The sequence below is a fragment of the Schistocerca nitens genome, chromosome 4 (assembly GCF_023898315.1).
Source record: "Schistocerca nitens isolate TAMUIC-IGC-003100 chromosome 4, iqSchNite1.1, whole genome shotgun sequence".
NCBI lineage: Eukaryota > Metazoa > Arthropoda > Insecta > Orthoptera > Acrididae > Schistocerca > Schistocerca nitens.
In genome coordinates, this window is record NC_064617.1 from 593,107,340 (window position 1) to 593,124,791 (window position 17,452).

Here is a 17,452-nt window from a genome sequence, read left to right on the forward strand (position 1 = left end):
TTTCATAACACTTCACTCACTACACACACACACACACACACACACACACACACACACACACACACACACACGCATACATACACACACACACTGGTCATATATTAGCCTTGGTTCTCTATAATTAAAGTCAATGCAGCGAAATATGCCTACACAGAGTTGGCGTAAATACTTATATAATGATTAGCAGTGGACTATAAACGAGGAATCGAGTAATTCGAAAACTGACTACGCTCTTATAGAGCATCAAGGCTCAGATACAATTTTACCACTTCATATTTAAGGTTTTCGATTTAGTGAGGAAATATTGTTCGTATCACCAGTAGTAAAATTTCAAATTTAAGAAGGTGTATGAATGTGGATGGATTATTGGCACCAAGATTGGGCCGAGCAACAGATATTTTGGTCCTTATTAGAAGGTAGCATTGGTCTGTACACAAAACGCTTGATGTTCGCCAAATTCCTTTTTCGTTAAAAAATGAAGTAAAGCCAAACTGTAACGATTAATATCCGTAGAAGAAATCTAACCACTAACGTCAGCTCAATGGGTCACTCTGAAGTGGTAATTGAAAAAATCAATGGCATCGTTTTTAAATCAGTGTCAGTGAACTATCAATTATTGATTTGTAACCAAACTGGTTATTCTGCATTGTAGAAGTATTCCCATTCCGAGTCAAAGGGAAGGTATACTACTAAGAGTTCCCTGGATTCTGTTTCAAACCTTGTTGTAAGTGCGTGTCAGAAACGTCGATTTATTGAAAAAATATTTCCATCTGAACTTCAGCAAATTTAATTGAAAACTCCAGTTTTCAAATAAATTATTTTTATGTGGATGATTATAAAATGATGGAAATATTTTTTCAAAAATTCGACGTTTCTGACACGCACTTACAACAAGGTTTGATACAGAATCCAGGGAACTCCTAGTTGTATACCTTCCCTTTGACTCTGAATGAGAATACTTCTACAATGCAGAATAACCAGTTTGCCTGCAAACTTTCACTAGCTTCTCATACGGTATATTAAAGTATATGAGAATCATTCGTGCGAAAATATTATCACTGGTAAATACATGCAGAATCTATGTACCCATTTCTCACGATTGCCAACAGATAACCTCAAGTGCAGTATGTCCACAGTTTTTGAACATTTAGGTTTCGTACTTACGGGGTGGAACATTCAGTAGTGTAGAAGTTGGGCCGGCCGGGGTGGCCGAGCCTTTCTACGCGCTACAGTCTGGAGCCACGCGACCGCTACGGTCGCAAGTTCGAATTCTGCCTCGTTATGTGTGTGATGTCCTTGGGTTAGTTAGGTTTAAGTAGTTCTAAGTTCTAGGGGACTGATGACTCAGAAGTTAAGTCCCATAATGCTCAGAGCCATTTGTAGAAGTTGTTGGCGGTCACATCATACAACCTAAGCGTAGTTTGGAACAGAAACGCTAATAACCGTATGCTGGATGGGTAAAGTTCACATCTGTTTCAGTGCGAAAAATAGTTTGATGTAGCTCTCCACCTGACTCTATTATGTACATTCTCTTCGTGTCTGCATGTCTAGTGCCACCTACATGCATTTGAACGTGACTACAGTACTCAAACCTAGCCTTTCTCTGCTATTTGTACTCTACCCTCCTCACTTTAGTGAAACAGTGCGATTAATTTTATTTCTCCCCAATTATATTCATTATCACTGTATTAGTTACGCGATCTACCCATCTTATCTTCAGAATTCTTCTATAGCACCACATTATAAAAAATCCTCCTATTCTCTTCTTGTTTTCACAATTTATCAACCATTTTTCACTTTCATACAAAGTCACACTCCACACAGGAACTTTGAGGAAAGACTTACTAACATTTAAATTCGATATTAACGAGTTTCTCTTTTTCAAAATGGTTTTCTTGCTGTTGCTAAAAAATAAAAAAATAAAAAATAAAGTAAAATAACGTAGAATTCAAACGGCAGAGGTGAGGTTTCTAAGAAAGACGAACCGCTGCACAAGAAGAGATATGATTAGAAACAAAGAAATTAGAACAGAATTAAATTTTTTCAGCATGAATGAAAAACTCCAAAAATATCGTGAAGACTGGAAACAACAACTCATGAGAATGCCACGTCAAAGAATTCATCAGACTATCCTGAACCACAAGCCGGATCGCTAAATAGATATTGGAAGACATAGAAAAAGATGGGAACGATTCTGTTTGTGAGTTAAGAACAGGCAACAGCCTAATCCTTGAAAACAAGATACGATGAAGATGATGATGATGCTTTCTCTAAATATACAAATTCTGTAGATGCAGGTTTGCCTTTCTTTAGCTTATCTTTGAAGATATTTCGCAGAGCCAATATTCCTCGTTTGTTCCCACATTTCTCCAGATTTCAAACTGAGTTTACTTAAGGTTCGGTTCCTACCAGTTTTTCATTATTCTGTGAATAATTTCTGTCAGTATTTTGCGACTACGATGTATTAAACTGATGGTTTGCTAGTATTTAGAACTGTTATTGCCTGCATTGTTTTGAATACGAATTGTTACGTTTTTCACGAAGTCTGAAGGTATTTCGTGTGTTTCATACACCTTCCATACCTGTTGTGGTTTTGTAATGGTTAGCTCTCACAAGTACCTGAGTAATTTGGAGGGAATGTCGTCTGCTTCAGATGCCTTGGATGGATTTACGTCTCTCAGTGCTCTGTCAAACTGTTTTAGCAGTTCAAACAACCCTATCAGGGGAACATCCGCAACTGAGCATTATACTAGAGGTTGAAAATACTTCTGAAGCTGCAAGGTTCTTTTATTTAGCACACGACCGGTTTGGGGCTCTTATATGCCCATCTTCAGGTATCGTAACTTTGGTGCACCAAGTTGCGACACCTGAAGATGGGCGTGAAAGAGCCCGAAACCAATCGTGTGGTAAATGAAAGAACCTTACAACTGTAGCGGTATTTTCAACCACTGCTGTTCTAGCAGTATCCTATCTCCAGTCTCATCTTCATCTACTTGCTCCTTCCATTCTGTCATGCTGTCCTGTAATTTGTTCCCCTTATAAAGACCTTTAGTATGTTCTACCCTCTATACATTCCTTCCATATTTCAGCTTTCCTTTCTCTACATATAGCACACAATGTCATATAATTATTACCCGTTCAAAAACGCTTGTTAGCTCTTTTTACAGTACAGCAAAAACAGCTAGTTAACAGCAGAATGACAGCTAAAATTTATTTTATTGCAATGTTCCTCCTTAAAAGTAGTTACTGGACGGTCACACAACCATTGATGTATCTATTGCTAGACAAATTTTAGCTGCTTTCTTAATATCCATTATCTCAGTCCTCCTAATTGAAGCTACTTTCTTCAGACATGTCACCTAAGCTCATACAAAAAAACACATGGTTCTATCATGAAAAAGGAAAAACAGTAGAATCTAACTTATACAGTGATGTTAATGATTAATGTAATCTGCCATCAAAATGTAATAAGATCAATAACAACTGAAACAAGTTCACCAGTGGTCCATTTTGACATAGCTTTAGTTCTGATTCTAAAAATTTGATTGTTGTATAACAGAATACGTTTTACAGGTATCGGATGAAACAGGACTGAAAACAGTGTTACCTTAACATAAGAATAAGAAACAAAGTAAAAATATGAATCGAATAAAAAATCAGTCTTCATGTTCAAATAGATTGTGGCTTCTAGCTTATCTTCCTTCATCTGATTTTCCAAATGATATGTGAATTTATGGTATTTGGAGTTCTAGCTAAATGGCTTTGCATCTGAAAACAAAAATGCAACTTCCGTACTACTAATACTACATTTCATTTTCCCATTCCATCTACCAAAGGTACATGTTCTCCACTAATCTTCAAAAATTCATTTCATATTTGAACCATAGGAAAATAACTGTAACGACTCTCTAGCTGTAATCTTAAGGAATAATGTCAAAGAAATGTTTAATTGCAATTAGTACTGAATAAAGGCAGAAATGGAGAAACACACAAATGAAACATTCCTACACCATAGTTTGTTCAACAAAGACAGAGGAATTGTCATTACAAATAATTACTGTTACCGAAACAATATACCAGAAGTATTTACAGTCACTTCCATGATAATAAATTACATTAACGAAAATGGAATGACCTGAAAGACAAACAGGTAATTATTTTAGGAAGATAACAAAAAGATAGTCTTTAAAATGTTAAAACAAAAGATAGTAATTATTGTAAACAAAAGGAGAACACTATTACTGATCTTATAAAATCATGCAGAAGAAGAAGAAAAAACCGTAGACACCATCAGTAAAATGTTAAGAGTCAGCCAATTTTATCATTTCGATCAAATTATAGCACTATAACGAAGACAAAACATTATTGCTATATATGACTTCATACACAGTAGTAATGAGTGGTAGATCTGGACAGAGGCACAAATGAAAGCAAACAAGTTAACACAACAAATGGAAGATATATCTAACTTGTATTTCTCAAAGTGTATGAAGATTCATTACAAATAACTCACCAAGAATTACAGTCCAGCTCATACATCTGCCACTAAGATGAGGCTTGCTGCACTATGCAGCATTTATGGTGTCATAGCGATGATGCTCCACGTGCAAGTGGATGTGTCAGTGCTGCCAGTCATCCTATATTGCAGCACCAGATGGTGCTCGTAGTTCAGAGCCACTGGAGGCATTAGTCAGGGGTGCCAACCATAGGTTCTGTCAGATCCTGGACAACTGCTGTTGGCATCAAACATAAACTTGTATTCAGCTGGCAAATGTGATGCTCATTGAGTTGTATCGATATGCAATGCCACAATTATTCCTACATTATTTGGCAAAAAATATTGATTCTATCATCTAATACTTTAAAAATTAAGACTTTTGTATATTTTGTACTGGAGTAACTGGTATACTTATTATACGCTTAATTATATACTTTATTTTTAACCATATAAGAGGGATATTGGTTATGTACAGTAATAATTTAAAAAGTAATTATTAATCAATATTGATTATTATAAATATACATTTGCGATATCGCTAATTACTGCATTAATATCTTTAATTGAGTTTAAACACAGTAGGGTAACAAATATTAATATTATAAATGACTATTATAACATATCAATATGTTTTAATCAGTAACGTAATAACCTGTAAGTTGCATAACCTGTAACTCTGCCACCTCAAATATCTCTGGAACAACAATTGATATTCAGAAACGGTTTTCACCAGCATGAACATACCGCAGGGGCTTAGGAAACCAAATAGTATGCGACATTTAAAACGTAAACAAATACTATTTTCAGCACAGATTTGTGTATTTTAAATAGACATCCCCTACTATTTCGTACGCAATCAATAGCATGAAAAATCATAAAAATAATGGCGTTAGCTGCATCGCAATACGCCAGTTACATCCACAGCAATTGTGAAGCAAAGTTGACGCTTGGAATAAATGAAGCTCACAGCTAGCACACGTCGTAAGACTCAAGTGTGCACATCACGCTGCCAGTAATCGTGATGTGATTGACGTACCATGTCAGTGGATTGTTAATGTATAGTGTGGTATTGTACGACAACACATTATTGGCCCATATTTAATTGATAGCACCCCTAAAGCGGGATAGTTTAGCCCCTTCTTGAGCTGTACCTTACTTGAACCGGTTCACGTCTTATAGTGTGTCAAATAATGCGGTATCAGAATGATGGATGTCTTGGGCATAATGTTTATTTTTGCGAAATGACAACTAGAGTTAGAGTTAGTGGTAACACATTTGGATTCATGTTTCTAAACATCATAAGTTCTGAAATTTGTGGCTTGTGAAGGATAGTAACAGCGTCACAGTTTCTGACATAATGTATCGCACATAGTATTGTGCTCAGAGCTGGGGTTGCCTGCACTGGCACCTGTATCCTACCGTAAACATACAAATATCATCACGCTGAACTGCTCATACCGTAGCGTAACTCAAATACGCTGCCACATTTAAACCTGTTCTCTTGTAGCATGTTACATTTCCTTTCATCTAGTCGATATGCCGGCCTTCAGTAAAGAGGAAAAGCTAGATATTATTTTAATTTATGGCGAATGTCACAGAAATGCAACCGCATCTGTGACACTGGATGTTGAACGCTACCTAGATCGGCGGTGTACGTCACGTCAAAGTATTTGCAACATCGGCAAGACACTCAGGGAAACGGAAAGCTGGGCTCCCACAAAAAATCGACGTACAACACCAGCGACTAGCATTGGAAGCGAAATTGATGTTCTGGATGCTGTAGCGCACAATCCTCAGGTGGGTGTACGAGAAACTGCACTAGCTGTAGGAATAGGGCACAGTAGTGTGTGCAGAATCTTGCATAGGCATCGGTTTCATCCGTTCCATACCTCACTGCACCAAGAACTGTAGGTTAATGACTTTCAATACCGCATTGTGTCCTATCGTTTTGCATTTCAGCAGTTGCAAGGTAACCCAGTATTCCTAAGTAATACGGTGTTTACGGAGGAGGCTTCATTTACAAATCATGGTAATGTGAATCTGCGGAACATGCACTACTGGTCCGTGCAAAATCCCCACTGGATTCGACGAGTTGCGGTATCATTGCTAACTCTATTGTAGGTCCTATTTTTCCCATGGAACATTGAATGGACAGCGACATACATCAATACTTCAACACACACTAACGCTCGTCATGGAGGATCTAGGATTGGAAATTCGTCTATCAATGTGGTTACAACATGACTGATGTCCCGCACACAGTGCAAAAGTTGCCAGAGACGCTCTAGAAGCGACATTGCCTAATAGGTGGATGGGGCGGAGAGGTACTGTGCGATGGCCAGCACGGTCCCCCGACTTGACGCCATTAGACATCTTTCTCTGGGGCGTAGTGAAAGACAGAGTGTATCAAGAACCCTCAACGACAGTTGAGGATATACATCGTATTACTGCGGCGTGTGCTCCAATATCTATAGAAACTCTACAGTCCATGCAACATTATCTCGTTACCCGTCTGCAAACGTGTATTGATACAAAAGGAGGGCACTTCGAACATATGTTGACGTGACTCAGTTCCATTGGTTATTTTCTATGCTGGATCTAATGCACAACAATACAGTTTCTGGGGGCGACAGGGCACTAGTAAATGTGTTCAGCAAAGTGAAGTCATGTGTGTTATATCTAATTGTAGCTCTAGTTGTCTTTTCGCTACAATAAACTTACTTTTATAATCTGAAAAACGTAACTTTGCGTTGGACGTGTTACTTGTTTATTTTTGTGGATTGTGCATACCTTCCCATTGTGTGATCCTCTTAACACAGGCAATATGAGGTGCACGCTTGAGTCTCAGGAGGTGCGGTAGCAGCGCGCTTCATTTATTTCAAGCCACAAATTCACTTCGCAGTTTCTCGGGATGTAATAGACGTATTGCGATGCAACCAACGCCATTATTTTGGTGATTTTTTATGCTATTGATTGCATACGAAATAATTGGCCTTTTCCATTTAAAAATACATAAGTTTGTGTTCAGAATGGTATTTGTTTACGTTTTAAAATTTTGCATACTATTTGGTTTCCTAAGCCCCTGCCGTATATTCATGCTGGTGAAAACCGTTTTTGAATATCTATCGTTGATCCACAGATGTTTGAGGTGGCAGAGTTAGGTGAGACACACTCTATTTATAAGTTACCACTTGCATAATTCTTTGTATAAGTTTTTATGTTTTATGTAAGATCAATGGTGTACCCTCTTTATCACTATTAGCACTGTTTAAGATTACAAAAGGTAAACATGGATCTGATAGTAAGGACAAATAAATTTAAATTAGTTGATGAACTATTACTATTAGCAAATTCATTATATTATTAATAATTAACGAGCAGACTTTCCACCTCCAGCAAATACATCATTCTTATTAGCATTAATTTTAGATACTCAGATCGTAAATATATAACTTAGACTTACATGTCATAAATGAAATCTTCAAACTAACATTTAATTATATAGCTAAATTTTCTATTATGTTTGCATTTTAATATATTAATTAAATGAACTACTCATGTCAACGAAACATTTTGATCTTTTGTATGTTTTTAGTTAAATGAAGGTATCGGCACTTTTACGAACTCCAAAATAGAAGATAATTTTTTTTATTACTGAGAAAAAACTTCAATATTAGGCAAAATATGAGATACATTCGAACATCAGAAGTTAAACAAATTCTTGATGTAATATCATAAACAATGTAAAGGAATTCACTGGAAAAATAAAATTATCAGGCATACGCTAGTATATAAATGAGTATATAAATTATTATTTATGTTGCTATAATATCAGATGTAGAAAGAAATATCCTATGTCTTTACTACTGTTAAACTGAATGTGTTCTAATAGCCCTTAAAGGCAGATATGTTATAGTTTTTATTCTTGGTGGACGGCAAGTGTCTGAAGATTCAGTGAAAGGCAGCCTCTTCAGTGGACAGGATTCCACGAGCTGCCGTCAGAACAGAGAAGGCCTGTAACTTAATAAAAGCTCTCCCCTGCGGCTGGTTGTAATCTTATTAGGGTGGTCACTTTTCAGGCCACCGCTACAAATTCAGCTTCACAGCGGGCCCCTTGTGCTGTGAATTCATTTTCTGTGGTGTCTGGAGGGAGCCAACGGCACCAGGAAGAATAAAGAGGCAGTAAAATGAGCTGGAAATTAAAGATCACAGCTTGTTCATGATTCCACGTCACTGCGGGAAACATCCAGTTTTTGTCTTTGTAAAAATTATTAGTTAAAATATTGCAATATCACCATTTGTTTCACAACGTACATTGAGATACAGAAAGTAGTCTTCTTACCCCAGCATAAGATAGCAATCATTGTATTACTGAAAGTGACTGGATACGGGAGAGGGCAACAGAACGTGAAAACTTGCGCAAAAGTAATTACCTCTTCGCTTGCGGTAGCGCCTTTGTAGTTACTTGGTATCGCGGCTTTCGTTCCATTATCCACTAACTGCATGGGCAAAAGATGAAGTTAACTACCTCGTACAGCGCGTCGTCAATTCAAATTAAACGTAACCTCGGCGTAATGTATTTAGTGGATTATGGGCCAACATATAGTATAGTGATGGCAGAAGCAAATTTGCGATCCTATCGAAAGTGTTGGTGATGCAGAGCGGAATGCGTGGCCGTCCCTCATTAATGACAATCTCATAGAAAAGATGCGGCGTTATGTTACGGAGACATGTCGGTGTACTGCTGTGGAACTCGACAACCACTGGTTTCAAAATGACTCAAAAACTGTAGACAGATACCATACAGTCGGCAGTTCGTGGTCGTTCGGTAGCGTTCTCGCTTCCCGCGCCCGGGTTCCCGGGTTAGATTCCCGGCGGGCTCAGGGATTTTCTCTGCCTCGTGATGACTGGGTGTTGTGTGATGTCCTTAGGTTAGTTGGGTTTAAGTAGTTCTAAGTTCTAGGGGACTGATGACCATAGATGTTAAGTCCCATAGTGCTCAGAGCCATTTTTTGATAGCATACACTGGTTCCTATCACGATGAGAAATATCATACATCAGTGTTCGTGAATAATTTGAGAAGCAATGTACAAGTACTGTAGCCGTTCTAGTATAAAAGTTCACTGGAAACTACATTTTCTTTCAGTTTATGGCAACTACACCTTCTTTCAGTTTACTGGCCGCAGAAACTAGCATTCTCGATGACCTTGATTTTTACAACTCTGTTTTCCTGTGAGCTGTATCTACCGTGTTCGTACTGAAACTAGCAGGAGCTACCTCTCAGCATTTATAACGCTATGGATATTTACGTATACAATTAAGTCTCCTAAATAATATCTTTGGCCAAATAGGGTATCTTTGCTAATGGTTCTGCGTGTGTCGTACGAGGGTCGTTGACTAAGTAATGCAACACGTTTATTTGTCAGCCAGTTTCGATTGAGAAAAGGCGGAATTTGTTGTGGGACATTGTAAATATTTCCGCTTCAACTCCTATAGTTTCATGAGGTTCCGATAAGAGGCGAAATTATACGTATCTTTCAAAATAGTGACTGAAACGTAAGTGCATTCCAAAGAGAGAGCTATTATTGTGTTTCTTTTGGCGGAAAACAAGAGGGCAGTTATTCAAAGGCCGTGCAGAATGACTACGGAGACCTGGCAGTGAAAAAAAAAGAACGGGAAGCTGTCGGCGAGACGTGTATCACGATCATAACAGGTCGCGAAGACATGTCTGACCTCGGCCAGCCGGCCGAACAAAGTTCTGACTCTTGCCTTGTGTTCATCGCCATATAAACGCAGACGAACTTCTCCTTCTTCATGACAACGTAAGACCTCACACAAGTCTGGCGACCCGGAGCAGCTCAAAAAACTTCAGTGGATTGTTCTTCCTAATCCACCCTGCAGCCCCGATCACGCGCCTTCTGACTTCCATCTCGGTGGCCCAATGAAGGATGCACTCTGCGGGAAGCCGTGCGTGGATGATGGGAAGTAAGACGTTCGTTCCGAAGCCGATCATTAGAGTAGTTCCATGTGGGCATACAGGTTCTCCCAGACAGGTGGTATAAGGCTGTCAAATTTAATGAAGGTTATGTGGAGAAATAGGATTTTGTAGCTAAAAGAGTGGGAAATAGTATGGCGTATTGGAATCCTAAATAAAAATATCTTACTTTCAGAAAAAAAAATGTTTTGCGTAACTTATTGAACACCCCTCGTATGCTGCTTCTAAACCTTTCACTGAAATGTTATTAGAAGCAGTAATAATATCTGTAACAATCCACAAACTGTAGCATTTCAAGCTTTTTGTTTTCAGGATAGTGAAACATGCTAGCAGTATCACAAGCGTACTGCGGTGATGAAATAAATGCATTGCAACTGTTTCTGCCCGACAAAATTTCTCTTATTAACTGAATGGCTTGAGCCATTTGCATACAAAGCTACTCCTTACTCTTTATCTGGTCAAGGCGGCCCAGGGTTTTCATCATGAGTGTACTCACTATCATGTAATGTATAGTGAGAGGGAGAGAGGACTTTTTCAGTTCAGTGTCATTTCAACGACGCGGTTGTCGGATATGGAGCAAATATGGAGCAAACGTTGATACCGAAGGAAAATGCGAGAGAATATCGACAATGTCCTCTTGACAGGATTCTTCTCGGGTATCATCTGTGTGGATTAAGTGGAACCATATGTAACCTAAACATAAATTTTCAGACGGGAATTTGGAACCCAAGCTACAAAAAATGGAATTCATTGCCACAAATAATTCACCACGTCGCTCAGTGAAAAATACGGCATTAATCACATACCATTTAGGTGATAATTACTTACGGAGAGCACACCTTTAGCGCACAAAAAATTATGACATTGTTATGACATTATTTTTAAATTTCGAGTTTCCTTTGCTCAAGGAGGCTCAGCAGAGGGCTAATAAAAGGGAGTCCACCAGATGCTTCAAATCAAATTGTTACCATATACAACGCACCAGATCAACTAGCGACCCTAATTAGTTCATCAGTAATTGTCCATAATTTTCCACTGCTTGTATCGCATAGCTGAAAATGATATTTAGCACTGTGCTGATAACAGTTTAGCACTCACTGTCGGGACTGATACAGAACAGGTTTGATGGTAGTTAAATTACGCACGTGTTTTCTACGAGAAACTATGAGCATTTTTTCAATAAAGGAAGTTCTTTTAATTTTCTTTTTTTTCTCTATTGCGGTTCTGATTGTCTTTCTCTAAATGTTTTCATTCTGAAATAATTGTCTCTGACCACTGATTAACACAGTATTATGAGTAATCCAGTCTCAGTCAAGGCTGAGCGTCGACAATTTATTTGCCATTCCCTTGAAAATACAGCTACGGGAATTTCCAACTATTTATGAATCCTGCTGCATTTAATTCATTGTTTGTATTTAAATATTTGAAACGTCTCTTCCTTTACGCTATGATTATCGTGAATGTAGGAATTTTTCCCACGCCTAGTACTTACGTACAGTGTGGCGCAAAACAGCTGTTAGAAAGTTTTTGTCTACTACGACAGAATAGACACCTGTTATCGTATTTATACTATAACACACAACATGAAATTTAAAACACAAGATTTTCAAAGTGCTTCGACATAATAGACTCTTGTTATCACATTTATGCAATAGCACTTTACATGAAATTTAAAACATAAGAGTTTCAAAGTGCTTTGCTTCTGCAGCAAATAGTGCTTAGATTCTTGAACTGAATCCATGATGAGAGTCTGAAGAACAACGTTTTCGACTGCACCAATCTCTCCGGAAACTATACTACGAATATCCTAAAGTGTTGCAGGTGCATCTCTGAAGACCGCTTTAGACAATTCCATAAGAAATAATCGCTCGGGCAAAGATCAAAGGTATAACGACACTATTCTACACCTTGTTCAGTGTTTTCTAAAGTGTGTAGAAACGATCCAGTTTCTGAATGTTGCCTGAAGGAAATGGAAGTCGTCAGCAGTGTGGCGTTTGTGTGCTCTATCCCGCATGAACTAGAAGTTTCGGTGCATTCGGGGCGGCGTGCAGCCAGTACAAATTCATATTCCAGGACCCACCTATATTTTTCTGCTGTGACAGGTTTCTCATTATATATTAACCAAATAATGCATTGTGGACTCATTGCTTTCCAAATAATAACTTTTTGTGTGGATGAAGAGGACCAGCAGCTTGAAAGCGTGGATTCACAGCAGCCCAGTGGTGACAATTCCACTTGTTAACTTAACCATGGAAGTGGAAGAGTGCCTCGTTACAGAACTAGATAGGAGCCTTCAGACAGCTCAGTCGTCTCCTCTGGCTAAGAATATCGCCGCTCCACGTCGCTGTCTTTTAAAGGTTGACACAGCTGAATTTTATAAGGGAAAAGGGTATTTTCTCTTTCATTGTCCTCTGGAGTGAGTTGGTGTTCTGCATTTCTTTTTGATGGAGTGGGCTTATTCTCCAAGGTTACAACGGATACTGGTCATCCAGAGTGCACCTTCCTTTAATCGTGTAGGGATCCGGTCTTCTGAAAACATGGAAAACATTACACAAAACTCTTTATCAGGGGATGCCTGAATTTCGTCATCGCATTAAGACTTCCGTTCTGTATTATAAATTCACGGAGGAATGGTAATTCCCGACGGTGCTGTCGTTGGACCACATGTGCTGTTAAACGTACGTCTCTCCCTTGCGTTACGTCCACAATTGACATAAAATATCTTTATGGTAAACAAATACTATTCCATTGTTAGTGGTTCCATTCTGAAATGTGTATTGAGACATCTGTGATTGACCTATATATTTTTCAAAGCTATCACTAGGAGAGTTATTTACATCATACGACTAAACCACAGTAGACTTTATAACATGTATTTTGTTTGAATCTGTAGTATCACTCGCATGTTTCACTTCCTGTGCTTAATTGCTTCACTGTATTCCAGGTCCATATAACTTGGTAATGACTATGGACACGTTCTTCCTTATTGCTTGTGCTAAACCATTAGTTTCGACAAAGCCAAAAAAAAACCGAAGTACAACAATATTCCTCATCTAGTCTCAACAGAAGTCAGCGGAAACATACGAGGTATGCACGTCATTAGGTATTTTTACAGCATATTATTGTATCTTTTTATTGGTCCTAAATGGTTCATCGGCAGTGCTCCTTTTTGTGTATGTAGGTGTACTCTGTTACTTTACTTATTGAGCGCCCCCCCCCCCCCCCCCGTGTATTGAATTTTCCTGTTGTGCCAATAACAATATTTACACAGAAAGTCGAAATTAGTTGCACAGTTTTCTCCTTGGGCCAACATTTCTGAACCGACTGCGGGTAAATGTGATAAACAGAAACACATTTGCTAAACCCTAAAACGGTAACGAAAGTGGACAGAAACACAATATCATTCAGACTACTTATTGACCAGCGACCTCGCAGGACCCTGGTGTTAGTAATTCAATCTTCATTATGTAATACGGTCTACGTGTTAATCAGTCTAACGCTACAGCCAAGGAGCTTCGCCAGACTATCAAGTTTGCGTGTTTTATGGTAACTCCACCAAAGTTAGGCTAACAGTATTGTAGGCAGCCAGAGGCACTTATCAGAGATATACTTAATTTAGTTGTAGGCGAAAAACACCTAAACTGTCTTGTACGAATAAATGAGAATCGATATCTAAGATCTACGTACTAGCAGACCACTTTATGGATTCATAGAGGTACTACTTTAGGTTCGGATCCTTTCCCACAGTAGAGTTACTTACATAGTGAGATTTACCTTGTAAATCGTTTAGCGTGTCTTTCAGGACCCTCACTTCCAAAATTTTAAAATGGTATAGACGGACAGGTACATTAGTGTGACAACTGCCAGCGTCCGACGTCAACATGCTATAACCGCTCACAGACGGCAGATGGCAGTACTTGCAGTCGAGGGTGCATAAAGCGTGTCGTGGTGGACGTGGTAAACAGTGCAATCGTTGCCGTAAAGTAGAAACAGAGCGATTTATCTGATCATTCTATTTCCGGCCAAGTGTGGAAACATTTCCGAAATTGCTAATTTCGTAAAGTGTGCTGCCGAGGTTGAAGTATATAGTGAATGACAAATGGTTTAAGTACATAAGCACTCCGTCTTCAGGCCACAAGTGGCCCATCGATACCATCCGACCGCCGTGTCTTCCTGAGTTGAGGATGTGGACAGGAGGGGCGTGTGGTCAGGACACCGCTCTCCCGGTCGTTATGATGATTTTCTTTGACCGAAGCCGCTACTAGTCGGTCGAGTAGCTCCTCAATTGGCATCAAGAGGCTGAGTGCACCCCGAAAAATGGCAACAGCGCATGGCGGCTGGATGGTCACCCATCCAAGTGCCGGCCACGCCCGACAGCGCTTAATTTCGGTGATCTCACGGGAACCGGTGTATCCACTGTGGCAAGGCCGTTGCCTGCTTAAGTACATAGTGGATGGCAAAATGGCGCTATCCAAAACAGGCGCCAGGCAACTGTGATGGACCACAGGCCACAGATGACAGGTGTGTACGACGGCTGCGGAGATGTGTACGTGTAAATAGAAGTGCAGCCGTTGAGCTACTGACCGCGCATGTGAACCAAGGGGCTACCAGCCGTGTCTCCTCAGTTAACGTTCAGCGAAAGCTGCTGCATATGTGCCTCATGCGACCATTTGACTGCTGTTCTTCAGCGGAGAAGGCTCAAATTTGCACGCCAGTACCGAAACTGGACGTCCACAGAGTAGCGACTGATGGCCGTTTCAGATGAAACAAGTTTTGGGCTCCGTCGGGCAGAGAGCCGCTGGCGCGTAGAGCGTGAAACGCCTGAAATCAAACATTCTGCAGCAATCGTCGGAAGGGCGAAGGCCTAAGGAAAGTGCGTTTTGGTCTGGGGAACCTTTTAGTGGCATTCCCTTGTGATCTCGTCATTCTGGAAGGCACAATGGACCGATACAAGTATGTAACCATCCATGGGTACCATGTCCATCCCTACATTCAGTTTATTTTTCCTCGGCACGATAGCATCGGGCGCTGATGACCGCACCGTTAGGCGCCCATAAGATCCAAACACACACACACACACACAAACAAACATACAGCATCTAGCAGTAGGACAATGCAACGTGTAACAAGTTCACAGCTTCAAGTGTGGTTCGAAGACCACAGGATGAGTTTATCTTACACCCGTGACCAACAAACTACCCACATAGAAACCCTATAGAGGCTCTGTGGGACCACTTCTATCGGGGTGTACGCGCCATGGATCCTAAACCGAGAAATCTAAAGCAGCTGGCCACAGCACTGGAGTCTGCATGATTCCACAACCCTGTCGGAACCTTTCAGATCCTCACTGACTCTCTTCCTGCAAGTCTCGCAGCGTGACTGGACAGTGTACAATAGCTACGAAATGGCCCATATAACGTCAAAAAATCCCGGCAAAATATGTAGAATTGGTACTATTACTTACTTCGATCGTTAGACGTCAACAAAATTTGTTCATCATCTACCTTAACATCAAGACTGTGTGCACGTAGTGGTAGAAGCGAAACAGCTAATGATGAATGAAACGTGCAGGATACAAGTAGTAAACTAGCACAGGTATAGGAGCCATTCTTGATCTAAATAATGGTGGCAGTAAGTCTGTCAATTACAGGTATTACTTTCAGTAAAAAGCTTTCGGAAATTAACGCTTGGAACACAGCGTTTTATGGAAGTGTATGATGGAGTGTGGGGAAACTGGAAAAGAAGAGAATCGGGCGGTGTGTCGTGTTACAGAAGGAAGATGAAAATTAGTTTGACTGTTAAGGCAATAAATGGACAGGATCTACACATTATCGGGCTGTAAGGCATGTGGGGAAACACTAACATGGACACCAAGTTTTGTTCAGATTTAGCAGCAATCTGATTATCGCTGGGCATGCGATGATATTACTCGTTACCCTAATTACCGTACACTTTACCTTTCTTATCACTCGTTTCAGAATACAACATATTTCCCCTGGAAACAGACACACAGCAGACAGTTTATACATACTATAATGGGGAAGAACAGAATCACCCTATGGTTCCCACACATTATCTCAGACCGTTAGTATTGTTATTTCTTCCATGCTTGTTGACTGTGGAGAATTACTTTGCACTTACTGTTCCTACGTATGAATGTAATCATCGATGAGCTTAGGTTTTACAGCACACAGAAGAAAGTAGCCCGTTCCACGTAATTAAATTATATTACAAGTGATGATGATAGCTACTGCCTTCAATTCATAATTTGACTCTCAAAGAAAGTCAGACGCCAAGGAATGAATTACACTCCATGTCTACAATTTTGCGAAGCATACTACGCGCCTGAAAAAAAATCTAGTCTTCCTAAATCGATTTGTTTTTATGAAGTAAAGGAAATGGAAATTCATATACTTCCAATTTGTTTTGAAACATTTACCACTACACTTAAACCTTAAGAGGAAACTAGGAACACGACTTCGAATTTGCCTATCGAAATGGAAGACCCTTCGAAGACTTGAGGTCAAGCACAAGGAGTAGTCAATATTCCATCAGTATTTATGAAATAATTGGGGGAATAGGCAACTAAAAGACTATTCAAGTTGGTGTGTAGCTTTTAAGAGACTACCGGCCTACGATCGTACATCCGTAAGAATATCATTCACAAAATTCAAGAGACAGCAAGAGCAGATAAGTGAGAAAACTATTATATAATATACAGAAGAGTGGAAAACAAAACTGACGTTCTGTTAGATGGTATCTTCAGCAAAGATAGAGGCAGCAGAAAGGACATTCTAGCGTTGCGCTTCATTATTGAAACAAGACTGAAGGAAAATCAAGACACGTTCATAGGATCTGTCGACCTGAATAAAGCATTCGACATGTAAATTGGTGCAAGATGTGACAAATCCTGAGAAAGGCGATTAATATAGAATATCTATAAGAAACAAGAGGGGACA